The 13,373-nt window shown below is 33.4% G+C and overlaps 1 long non-coding RNA gene across 1 annotated transcript; it reads left to right on the top strand.

Annotated features, from left to right (window-relative positions):
• The first annotated feature begins 264 nt into the window (after positions 1 to 264).
• Positions 265 to 877, top strand: LOC124461069. Its single transcript, XR_006954911.1, has 2 exons — positions 265 to 397; positions 496 to 877. It is a non-coding gene; the product is annotated as an uncharacterized LOC124461069 (long non-coding RNA).
• The last annotated feature ends 12,496 nt before the right edge of the window (positions 878 to 13,373 follow it).

Genomic DNA, 13,373 nt, shown 5'->3' with positions numbered 1-13,373 from the left:
GCTTTCGAGGATGATTGTTTCCAGAAGTTATTTCGTTGCAAAACGCATCTTCTTTACAACTGGTAAGTCCATAACTCTTTGCTAAGATCTTAGCTTTTACCCATAAGTATATCTGAATTTTATACAAATTTCAATATAGCAAAAGTGAATCTGCTTACAGGTATCACCAGTTTTTATCCGTTCACAAACGTTTGGTTATGGCCTGATAGATGGGCATAATATCCATATGGTTTTTCCTTAATATTCATAAATTCTATCAAAAAGACTATTTAATGACTTGAATCAAATGTCTGGATCCATCGGAATCGTTTCCGCCTCTTTTAAATTGTTCCAGAACGCGTAGGCTTCATCGATAAGAATTCTTTGCAATACGAGCTTAAATATGCCTAATTTTTCCGTAATATCCTTACATATTCTTTCTTTTTAAACTGGTAAGTCTTATAACTTTAGTTTTTACCCATAAGTAAATCTGAATTTTATATAAATTTCATACAGCAAAAGTGATTGAATCTGCCCAAACTTGTACAATCAGATGTGATTAACAATAGAGACAACTTTTTATGGACAGCAATTTGCAAGATTCCTGGCTTTTATTTTCCTTAATCATAACCAAAACAATTATCCTTGTTCTCATCATTGTCATCATCTTCGTCACCATCAGTGATTTTGGTTAAATGACATAGTGCTTTATTTGGAGTGCCCAAATCTTAATTTCCTTATCTTAAACTGAAAGACATGACCAAAAATCAAAAGTTTTCTGATGTGATGTCGTTGAAGCTGTGCGAGGAATCTGGAATCGGCACATAGATGATATTATAACAAGAAGTTTCCAAATTAAGCAAGATTTCAATGATATATAAAAATAGTTAAATTCAAATGTGCTGCGTTTATAATTTTATTTAAAATTCAATATTTTGTTTGTCTTTAATAAATACAAATTATTGCAGTAACTTACTAAATTCTTTAACTTAAAAGCATTTAGCTAATCATCAAAATTGTTTGCTATTGTGTATTACAATGGATAAGTAATAAAACATTTGCTTTATTATTAAGGATAAACAAGTAACAAAGAGGAAAAATAGCAATATATAATTAAATATCCGTTTTTCCCAATAAGGAAAAAAAAGATATTTTTTTGTGAGTTAAAAGAAACGTACTTTATTATTTGAATGAAAACTTAGAACTGATTCCAAAAATGTCTTATGGTTATATTTATAAGCTAAATTTGGGAGCCCTTTGGTGGCGTGATTGATATTTCGATGATTTGATTGGTCCGATTTTTAATTGCTGAGTTAGCGTTCTCACGCTTTTGGTTGTTAGGGGGACAATTATTATTTCAAGTGTTCAATTGTTTATGTTAATTTTATGGATTAGCGTTCATACGCTTGGGGTTTTGATTATGTCTGTGGGACCACGATTGTTATTTGATCGAAAATGCTTAATTATTAATTTTTGTGGCATTGCCTTAAACTTATAGATTAAGTATGTAATCAAACTTATTATAGTAAGTATAAAAGTGGTTAATGTTTAGTTTTACAAGTGGTTGGGATTTGATTTAAAATGCCTATTATACATTCGTTAGTTTCTATTTGTTTTGTGTTTTTTATTGAACAAAGTGTTGTTATTAAAATAGTATTTATCGTATGAATTTTCTGTCAAAATATTTTTATTCTCGTCTGGAAAAGGAAGTATCTCAAAGATAGGGGTTTTTATTATTTCTTGAGGAATGTTTGAAATGATAAATATCTCGTTTGAACTTGGTTTAAGCCAGGTGGAAGTTTTTGTATTCAATAGTTTTTCCGAATTAACATGACTTAAGTGATTATGTTTTAGAAGTTTTGAATTGAAAATTCCTAGTCTAGTGAGCTGCATGCCCATTTCTATGTCTTCAATGTATTCTGTGAAATGCTCAAAATTAAAGATTAGAACTTCTAATCTTACTGATTTTTCTTTTTCTTTCCTGAGGCTGTTTATTACTTCTAAACCTTTATTAACAGTGTCTATTACGTAATTTAGTTCGTTTGCTTGTACGCTATTGCTTTCAAGATTATTTATTTTTCTTCTAATTCATCTTTATCTTCCTGATCAAGAGTACCAAAAAGATATTTGTATATTGAACCAATTCCGTTAATTAGTCCTCGTTTATTACGTTTTACCACTAACCATAGAACACATAGATGGGACAAACTCATGATTTTTTGATTGCAAACGCTAGCCTAGTCATGGAACCCAGAGAACTTCGGGAAAACCCGAACGTTCGTACTCTCAATGAGAGCGTAAAGTGGGGAGAGGCCAAGCAGCTACGAAAATAATTCAGTCTAGCACAGACTACAGAACGACGAAGCAGGCCTATGTCGCTTGTGATTTCGTTCTGTCTATGTATGTGTACACTCGTCGGTACATGCTCAGGCTTCGTAGTGTGTGTGTGACGTGAAGTTGTACAACATCGCATTTCAATATCTCGCTCAACCAAAATTTTTAATTTCCACAAAACAGCGACAATGCGAATAGAAAATGCTCCCGTGGAAAGAATATCAAGAAATATTGCCATCTGCTTCGTATGTATCCCGGTGGCTGTGCCGATAGAGTGTTCGCTTGGCGATAGGAATGTCCCTGGTTCGATTCCCAACTCGAATTCGTCGGCTTAAATAAGGTTTTTGTCTATTTTATAATTTTGTTTTTATTTTTTTGTTGATTTTTTGTTTCTTTATTTTTTGTTTATTTTTCTTTTTTACTCTATTTTTATTAAAAAATATAAAAAACCTTATTGGTCGGGTATCGAAACGGGAATCGAACCAGGGACATTCCTATCGCCAAGCGAACACTCTATCGGCACAGCCACCGGGATACATACGAAGCAGATGGCAATATTTCTTGATATTCTTTCCACGGGGGCATTTTCTATTCGCATTGTCGCTGTTTTGTGGAAAATTAAAAATTTTGGTTGAGCGAGATATTGAAATGCGATGTTGTACAACTTCACGTCACACACACACTACGAAGCCTGAGCACGTACCGACGAGTGTACACATACATAGACAGAACGAAATCACAAGCGACATAGGCCTGCCTTCGTCGTTCTGTAGTCTGTGCTAGACTAAATTATTTTCGTAGCTGCTTGGCCCTCTCCCCACTTTACGCTCTCATTGAGAGTACGAACGTTCGGGTTTTCCCGAAGTTCTCTGGGGTTCCATGACTAGGCTAGCGTTTGCAATCAAAAAATCATGAGTTTGTCCCATCTATGTGTTCTATGGTTAGTGGTTTTACAATGTGTATTCCATTAATTTCCCTACTTAGTTTTTCTGTTAAGTATTGAATATGGATTAGGTTTTTAAATTCTTGTGCTTGTTGCATTAAACTATTATATGTAATGTCTATTAGAGTTAAATTCACTTTTAAATAATGATATTCAAAGTTTGTCGGTAAGTCCATGGTTCCTGTTTTAAATATTAAGTAACCGTTTGGTGCTTTTACTGGGCTTATGTCAATGGATGACTGCATGTTGATTTTAATGTTAAGAATAGCATGATGCATAAAAAAGTCTTCTTGAGTTGTTGACCTGTAGGGCAATCCTTATAAATAAGGTCTTCCAAAAGATTATTCATGCATCTTTGGAATGTTGCCGGGGCATTTTTAAGACCAAATGGCATACGTGTGTATTCGTAATGGCCATGTTTAGTTGAGAAAGCTGTTTTTGCCATAGATTCAGGATCCATTTGAATTTGATGAAATCCCTTAGCTAAATCATTGGTGGTAAAGTATTGGCATTTCCCAGTTTGTCGAGAATTTCGTCCATGACTGGAATTGGAAATTTGTCATATATTGTGACTTCATTTAGATTTCGATAGTCAATGACTAATCTGAATTTTTGTTTCTTGGAAGCATCTCCTTTTTTGGAACGATTCAAATGGGTGAACAGTAGGGGGAATTCGATTTTCGAATGATACCCTGTTCAATCATTTCATTTATTTGTTTGTTGACTTCCATATCGAATGTTTGGGGATATTTGTATGGTCGTTTATAGATTGGGTCCTCATGTTTTGTATGAATAGAGTGCTTTATTGTACTCGTGAAAGTCAAATTTTCACCTTCGCGGTACTGAATGTCACTGAATTCGTACAAGACCTTTTTTAGTTTTTGAGTTTCCTCGTTGTTTAAATGGTCGAGTCTATACTCATTGCTTTCTATTATTTCGTTTTCAATCGCAAAATTTGTTTCCGCGTCCCTTTCTGTGGGTGGGTCCAAAACTTCTATGTTTTGTTCTTCTTCTATTTCTTCAACATCTCTAAAATAAAATGTATAGTTTTCTAATTTTGCGTATTCTTCTTGATAATTTATTTGTGCTTTGCAGGCTTTTAGGAAAGTTCTGCCTATCAACATGTCGTATTTATTTGAAAATTTATGGATATAAAATTTTTGTTCTGTCGGACAAAGTTTGCTGGGTGCAAGGAAAATAATTTCTTTTAGTTCTACTGCTCCTTCAATCATGTGAATTTTGGAATCTTCTAAATAGGTTTTGAAATTAAAAAAGTTTTCGGACATTATATTAATTGAAGAGCCTGAGTCGACTACACATCTCAAAGGTTTATTGTTCATCATTATTCTGATGAAGGACTTGTCTCTATCTCTTCTTCCGATTGATCCGAGGCATTCTGATGAAAATTTTCGGATGTGTCCATTTGCTAATTCCACTATTACTTTCTCTTTGCCTTTTTGTAGGCTGGTTTGCTACATTATTCTTTGAATAGTTGTTTTGCTGTTGACTATTCATTGGATTTTGAGCCCTGTCAATATTTAATTTTTGTTGAAATTCTTGGAATAGTTTTTGGTTTTGTATTGTATCTGATTGTTTTGTTTGAGACGGAGTTGTACTATTGGGTACAAATAGTACACCTTTTTGATTCTGATTTTGGCTTTGATTTGATTTTCTTATTTCTGTTATACTATTCTCGTATAACCCTTCTCTTTGAGCTACTTGCTTCAATTTGCTGACTGTGGTTATATCGTATCTAGCTAACGTCATAAATAATCTATCGGGTAATTTTTTGTTTATTACGTCTTTTATAGTGTTATTTAACGCGTTTGTATAAAGAGCGGTGTTATTTGCATCGTTTTCTAGACTTAATTTGTTTGTTATAATATAGGACTTATCTTCTAATTCTGTTACAAACTTACAAACTTAAGATTTCCTGCATAGTTGGTGTTGTAGAGGCGTCGAAGAAGTTCCTCACAGGGGGTCTGCGTTTTTAATTCATTCATGAGGAGTGTCCTTAGTTCCGGCCAGGTGTTGGCTTGTCCAATTTGTGAGAGCCGTTGTGCTTCTCCAGTGAGCTGCATCTCGGTTGCACTGAACAATATGTTATGCTGCCTTATATCATGGGTTGGATATAGGTGCATAATAAAATCTATCCTCCTTATGAATGACGTCAGATTCTCTGGAGCTCCATCGTAATTTGCCACCTGTCTTAACGAAGACAGTGCTTGATTGAGGTGGGCTTCGGTGAGTTCTACAGCCATTTTATTTCTTCTTTTTTTGTTTTAGTGGTGTTTTATTTTTTTGATTTTCTGGGTTTTAGTGATGTTTTGTTTTGTTTTTTTTTTTTTTTTTGGTTTTAGTGATGTTTTGTTTTGTTGATCTTCTGGGTTTTTTGTGGTGTTTTGTTTTGTTAATTTTCTGGGTTTTGGTTATGTTTTATTTTGGATTTTGGTTTTTTGTTCGCACACAAGTTGGCGTTTTCGTTCCTCAATTGGATTTAATGGTTGTAAATATATTTTTTTTTTTTGGTTGCAACACACAGTTGATATTTTCGCGCACAGTTGGTAGAAAATATTTTTCACTGTTGTAGACTTTTGAGCACTACCCGTAAGTTCTTGATGTCGGATCGGAATTTTATAGTGATTATTCACTAATTCTATGCAACGCACGGATAACAATTCTACGCGTCGCACGGATAGAATAACAGTTCACTACAATGATTATTCACCAATTCTATGTAATACACGGATAACAATTCTATATGTAACACGGATAGAATAACTTTTTTCCAATCCTACCGACTGCGCCAATTAAATATCCGTTTTTCCCAATAAGGAAAAAAAAGATATTTTTTGTGAGTTAAAAGCAACGTACTTTATTATTTGAATGAAAACTTAGAACTGATTACAAAAATGTCTTATGGTTATATTTATAAGCTAAATTTGGGAGCCCTTTGGTGGCGTGATTGATATTTCGATGATTTGATTGGTCCGATTTTAATTGCTGAGTTAGCGTTCTCACGCTTTTGGTTGTTAGAGGGACAATTATTATTTCAAGTGTTCAATTGTTTATGTTAATTTTATGGATTAGCGTTCATACGCTTTGGTTTTGAGGGGGACAATTGTTTATAAAAACGGATGTTTACTTTAACGTTATGAATTTTTAGGGGGCGAAATATTTATATGTTATTGGGTATTGGAGTCGGATATATGACTATATAACACTTTGGAATAAATGTTAAACATTTCTTATTTAATTTCACATTTCAATTATTTCTTGGAGAGAAATAAATTCTAAGTTTTTAATTTTTTCTGTTTGCCTGTTAAATTTATAATTTAAAAAGGAATTTAATCGTTGTTAATACATTTTACATATTATATTTATATAGGCTTAATCTAGCTCCTTCAAGTAACGTTAATACCGATTTTGATCTAACAAGAAGCTTTTCTGCTGATTTTGGGAATCCACCAAAAGGAAAAATTCTCTTCCATTTCTATTACTGTAATTGACATTATGTAAATTTAAATTTCTGGTTCTGGACTCATAAATTCTACACAAATGCATTCCATATTACATATGCGGTTACTGATGACTTATGTTGTAGGTAGTTAGGTGAAAGAAGAAAGGAAAGGTCTCCCTTTTTTTTTCCTCGGGCTAATGTGTTGCAAACGTAATGTCTTTGGCAATTTCTCAAATTCTTTTTTTTTCGGGTTTTCTCCTATTTTTTTAGTCAAGTTCTGATAAGCAAAGGGGAAAATATATATGCATATGTAAAAGGGAAATCAGAAAGAGAAGCAGAAACAACAGAAACAGCAATTTGAGACCAAGCGACGGCGTATGAGTTATCTATCTTTCTCTGCCGCTGCTTTTTCTGGTCGGAGTATATTAGCCAACATCTTTTTTTTTTTGCGGCAGATATGAAACAATTTATTAGAAGTAAAGTTCAGGGTAACAGCTATTTTGCGGTTACTAAATCAGCAGTCAACATTATTTCTTATTATTTCTTATTAGGTGGAAGGTAAAAGCAAATGGGTGTGAGTGAATGTATGAGTGTTTGTGTGTGTGTGTTGGATGTGCATCACTTGTTATCGCAAAGTTTTAAATTACAATTGTGTGCTATGTTGTGTGGTTGGTTATAGTGGAAGAAAAAATATACTGATATCCTTAAATCGAAGATAAAAATAAGAGTAATAAAAGTGTGCTATGAACAAAATATTTTTGTATATTTTGTAGCATCTTTCGGCATACATCCCTATATGCACGCAATAGAAATCTTTACGACTTCCTACATGGCCCCCAAAAGATGCCACATATTTGGCAATATTGAGAATAAGTAAATGTAAATAGAATCATTCGAAATCACATTTAATTTTTTCACTCTTTACTTTTTCTTCATTTTAATTGTATAAAAAAAGGGGAATTATTTAAAATAAGGAATGAAATCAATAAAACGAAAGAAATACAGTAGAATCCGGCTTTAACGACGCACATAGGTAGATTTTGCAAAATTAGGCTATTGATGCACATTGTTAGGAGATACTTCCGAGAAACTAACCTCATCATTCCCACCTTTCAAAATAGCGCCCGCGCCGAATTACAGGTAGTCAAACTTCGATTATCATTCACAGTGTTCATATTTAATTCTCGCCGTTTTCAGTGATACATTTTTCCAAAGTCAATATTTATTTTTGCAAAGTTACTATCAAAGTAATTGTGATGGATATCAATAGTCCAGATATGTATCTTTATGTGTTATGTAGTACTCACCAATTTTAAGAATGTTTTGCATACATTAGCATTGTTATAAAAGACCACATTTTTTGAGTCAGATTTTTCTAAAAATAAAAATTTCAAAGGGGCTTATAACTACTTTTCCTGTCCGTCCCTGTAATATTTCATCATTTAATAATTTATACACAGTTTCAATAATTATATCAAGTTATAGTTGGCCACCTATAGCCACCTATTCACAAAATATACTTATTCAAAGTTTTTGCGCGCCGATAAAAAAAAAAAATTCTAGACCCGGTGCACAGTGGTTGTGGCCATAGCCTAAAAATCAAAATATCAATCACACAATATTTTGCCAAAATGTACACAAATTGTATAACAACCTTGATGGCAAACCGGATTTTTCTGGAAATCTAACGGGACTTGCGAAAAATTCCATTGAAAACATGAACACGTGTTCATGTTTGAAGCCGGACTACGCTTTGCTTGCTTTTCGCCACAACAAAAACGCTTTTCAAAGGGATAGAACGTGTGACAGAGTACTCTAGAAAAATATTATTTATAATGAATTTTGAAGTTGAAGGTATTTACTTTAATTTATTCTTATTTGAAGATTAAATTGACCAATTAAATATTTTTTGTGTATTTTTGAATAACCTAACCTTTTTTGTGTATTTTGTGAACGTCTTTTTCATGTTTACTTAATGTTTTAGTTGTGTTACCCCCGGCTCCCCTCATTGTGAGTGGTATCACTGTGTTTGTCAATGTTTTAAGGTAATAAAAATGAAAATGGTAGCTGCTGCTAGTTTTTGCATTCGTTTTCGTCATTTGTGTTTGTTTATTATTTTTTGTTTTGTATAATATTTTTTTTATAACTTTTATTTCGACATTTCGATTTTGGTATAGGTGCGTCTTCTAATTGCGTGGTTTAGCTAGTGCCTCTGGTGTGAGAGAAGTGACGAGAAGGTATTTATCTGACCTGATGCAAGCCCAAAATTTACGAACCATGGAAGAAAAACTAGATTTTTTGAAAACTTACCTCCTCGAGTCTTCCAAAGTTTCTAAAACTATCAAAAAATCTCTGAAACATAAATTTTCACATTTCAAATCACAAGTCAAACAAAGATGGTCTGGAGCGGGAAATACTATGGAAATTTCACAGTACCGCCGACTAGAGGGACAATGGTCTTGTGTGAACCATTGAGCGACATTTGTCTCTGTGGTCGCCGAAACTAGAGGGACAAAAGCGACAAAGCGGCGACACAATGCTTGTTTGTCCCGGCGTTCGGCAAGACATTTGGACATTTGTCTTGGCGACTGGAGCGACAACTGTCGCTAGGTTGTCGTTCCGGTCTTGAAAGCTAGGACATGCAATGTTAAATGTCGCCGCATTTTTAATGGGAGTGTCGTCAGTTTGTCCCCGGGGACAAGCGACATGTCCCCAGCGATTCCCCGGCGACCGGTACTGAAGGGATACACATGTATTTTAATAGAAAATATAATTAATCGGCATATACTCTGAGTATTACTGATTTATATACAAACTAATGAATGAGTTTGCTTTATCAGCCATTTATTTATTTGTTGAGTTTCACTTTCGTAAAGAATATTATAAAATTGCTCAGATGTTTTGTATATTATATATATTCCTGATCAGCGTAAGAAGCTGAGACGACAAAATTATGACAGCCAACTACTAAAATGAAATATGTTATTTTGGTTTTTTATTTTTTTGGTTTTTATAATTTGTTTAAAGGGAGTAAAAATGTCTCCTTTCTCTCATTTTTCAAATGCTTTGATCGAATTGGCTGTAATTCAGATATTTGCTTCTTGAAATATAGTTAGTAACTTTTCATATGTTTTTAGTCATATTGGTACTATTGTCATTTTCCAAACACTTTTTTCCCCAACCTTAAAAAAATCCTTCTATAATTTTTATTTTGATTATATGTATTTACGTATGTGCTTACCTTTTTAGTAGTTGGCAATTTCCACTCACCTTTCACTATTTACTTGGAGACTTGAAGAATAACCTCAAGAATCGTATTATTTTTATGTTGGATCGTTTCAGCTCATTAAAGTTGATATACCCGAATTATCGCTTAATATTAAAGAAAAAAGAAATAAATGTACATATATATGTGACCTAAACCCAAAATCTGATATTTAAGCAAACTATTAGAACAATTTTATAATCTTCTTCTCCGCTCTAATAGCGCTAATGACGCTTCTTTATTTACCGGGGGTTGCCGTACCGCAAATTTTCAGCGTTGCCCATAATTTCTCATAAGCTGCCACTGATAGGCAGCACTTACACTTCAGACTTGCACTTTGCACATGTTTAAGGAATTAAATAAGTTTTTTTTTTACAAGTTTAATTTTTGTTTTTATAAATTTACAGTATCTAATAACTAATTTGTATATATTTCCTAATTGAAATGAAAAAAACAGGTGGTATGTCCTTTATTTAATAAACTTTTTTAACATTTAAGTGAATACAGTATACATATACAGTATACAGTATACAGTATACAGTATACAGTATATGTATGTATACATATGTATGTATGTATGTATGTGAATGTATTTGTCTGGCGTGGCAGATAGCGTGGCGTCGCTCAGCAATTTAACACATGTTTTGCGATTTCTTCTTTTTTTTTATTACAGCTCAACCCAAGGTAATCTAAAATATGTACATACATATGTAAGTATTTAGCCACATTTAAAATTCATACATTAACTTCTTACAGCAAAGACGTCCAACTGGGACACTTCAGAATGGAAAAGCTGCCGGTAAGTAAAACTTACCTTGAGGTGTCTTAAGGGGTTACGCCACCCCTGAAAAAAAACAAAACATTTTTTTGAAAAAAAAAAACATTTTTTTTTGGCTCTAAAAATTCTCTATAGTTTTAAGAATCTTTTACACTTTACATCATATCGGTATTCGAATTAGTTCCGAAGTTACAGCGTTTAGAAGTGAGCGCGGCCGAGTCGGCGCGGTACATTTTTATACCCTTGCAAAAAGGGTATATTAATTTTGGTCAAAAGTGTGCAACGCATAGAAGGAAGCATCTCCGACCATATAAAGTATATATATTCTTGATCAGCACGACGAGACGAGTTCAAATAGCCATGCCCGTCCGTCCGTCCGTCCGTCCGTCCGTCCGTCCGTCTGGATCAACGCAAACTCCTCCTAGACCGTTGGAGCTACAGAGCTGAAATTTTGCATGTAGGCTTGTATATACTGCAGGCGTTGTATATCTCGGATTCAGCCGGATCGGACCACTATATCATATAGCTCCCATACAAATGGCAAATTCACGAACAGTGACTTTTTTCAATAACTTCATTATTTTCATAGCTATTGTCATGAAAGTTGGTATTTGTCAGTTTTGTATTGCTTTTAATATTTGTGATCGGGTGACTATATCATATAGCTCCCATACAAACGGCAAAGTCACGAACAGTGATTTTCTCAATAACTTCATTATTTTCATAGCTATTGTCATGAAAGTTGGTATTTGTCAATTTTGTATTGCTATTAATATTTGTGCCAAATTTGATCAAGATCGGGTGACTATATCATATAGCTCCCATACAAACGGCAAAGTCACGAACAGTGACTTTCTCAATAACTTCATTATTTTTATAGCTATTGTCATGAAAGTTGGTATTTGTCAGTTTTGTATTGCTATTAATATTTGTGCCAATTTTGATCAAGATCGGGTGACTATATCATATACCTCCCATACAAACGGCAAAGTTACAAACAGTGACTTTCTCAATAACTTCATTATATTCAAAGCTATTGTCATAAAAGTTGGTATTTATCAGTTTTGTATTGCTATATTAATATTTGTGCCAAATGTGATCAAGATCGGGTGACTATATAGCTCCCATACAAACGGCAAAGTTACAAACAGTGACTTTCTCAATAACTTCATTATTTTCATAGCCATTGTCATAAAAGTTGGTATTTGTCAGTTTTGTATTGCTATTAATATTTGTGCCAAATTTGATTAAGATCGGGTGACTATATAGCTTCCATACAAACGGCAAAGTCACAAACTTTCTCCATAACTTCATTATATTCATAGCTATTGTCATGAAAGTTGGTATTTGTCAGTTTTGTATTCCTAATAATATTTGTGTCAAATTCTGAGCAAGATCAGGTGACTATATCCCAGACAAGCGGCAAAGTCACGAACTTTGAACTTTCTCAATATCTTCGTTATTTTCTAAGCTATTGTCATTCAAATTAATATTTGTTATAGGGTGCCAAATTTGATTAAGATTGGGTGACATTAGCTCCCAAAACAGCAGTCGGTGTTAAACAGTGAATCTTCTCGATGTCTTCGATATTTTCTAAGCAATTGTCACAAATAACAAATAATCCATTTTGCATTTAACTATTTGGTTATACCATTTAATCCAAAAGGAGTGATTCTTGAAGGGTAATTGAAAGTATACCTAGATGCGTTTGTTTCCCAAAATACTTATTGTGCACAGGTTGATTCGGTACCTATAAATCGGAAAAGGGGATTAGGAACTTCCACCCACCGGTCGTCCACTTTATATACCTGAAATTCGTACACAAACTATATTCAAGAATGTCGTTTACCAAATATTTGACCCTTTTTTGTAAATGGATTCATTGGATTCAGGTAACGACCCCATTAGACAATAATATGTGCGAATAATAGGTAAACATTTATGTATAAAAATGACCTGTTGCGTAAAAGTGCACGTGTTCTAATTTTAAATTCGGTACCTAAAGAGGTACCTACAATTAGGTAAGACGTTTTACCCAGTTTAAATACCTGAATTTTAGGAGACAATTATATATAATCCTTGAACATTTCATTTAACGGTTTAGTCAATTTAAAAAAATTGAGCGAGCAACATCGTATATCTGAAGTCCAAAATAAAACTTGAACTCTTTTAAAAGTGAATGTGTAAAGTGAAAAGTACTTTCAATATAAAGTGAACAACAAACAAGTAAACATAAACTATATAATATAAAGTGAATGAAAAGTACCTGTAATCTATAGTGTTTAATAACAAGTTAAAAGTGGGCTAAAACAGTAACTAAAGTGAATAAAGTGAATAAGTATTTTGTTGGAACACATCAGTAAAAGGTAAGCTAACAATCGAAAAGTGTGTTTTAATTCCGGTTACGACACGGAAATATTTCAATAGATTTCAAATTGCCGTATTAAAATTAACTTATTTATTGTTTTTTTTTTTTGTAAATCGTTGTAAAGCTTTTAAAATGCCACGCGCTGCTTCCTCATCCCAAGAAACTCGACGTCGGGCAGCACGGAACCGATTTCGTGTCTATTATCAGCTTAACACGGCTGAGATTAATAATCGCCATTCTCAATAC

Source organism: Drosophila willistoni, unplaced genomic scaffold, assembly GCF_018902025.1.
Source record: "Drosophila willistoni isolate 14030-0811.24 unplaced genomic scaffold, UCI_dwil_1.1 Seg193, whole genome shotgun sequence".
NCBI lineage: Eukaryota > Metazoa > Arthropoda > Insecta > Diptera > Drosophilidae > Drosophila > Drosophila willistoni.
The sequence above is the reverse complement of the archived record's forward strand: the minus strand, read 5'-3'. Positions and strand labels throughout refer to the sequence as shown.